Source organism: Equus caballus, chromosome 19 (genome assembly GCF_041296265.1).
Source record: "Equus caballus isolate H_3958 breed thoroughbred chromosome 19, TB-T2T, whole genome shotgun sequence".
NCBI classification, from domain to species: Eukaryota; Metazoa; Chordata; class Mammalia; order Perissodactyla; family Equidae; genus Equus; species Equus caballus.
The window spans coordinates 34,899,743-34,900,100 of NC_091702.1; positions in this window are offsets into that span (position 1 = coordinate 34,899,743).

A 358-nucleotide genomic window follows, 5' to 3' on the forward strand; every position below is an offset into this window, starting at 1 on the left:
TACAGATTTCCGCAGGCCTAAAATCTGTCTGTACCAGTGTATCCCAAACAGTCAGAAGATTTCAGGCACTGGCCTGGTGGCATAGTGGTTAAGTTCACATGCTCTGCTTTGGTGGCCTGGGGTTCGCTGGTTCAGATCCTGGGCACGGACCTATGCACCCCTTAGCAAGACATGCTGTGGTAGGTGTCCCACATATAAAGTAGAGAAGGATGGGCATGGATCTTAGCTCAGGGCCAGTCTTCCTCAGCAAAAAGACAAGGATTGGCAGCAGATGTTAGCTCAGGGCTAATCTTCCTCAAAAAAAAAAAAAAAGAAAGAAGATTTCAGATGGAGTATATTCACACACAGTATTTATTTT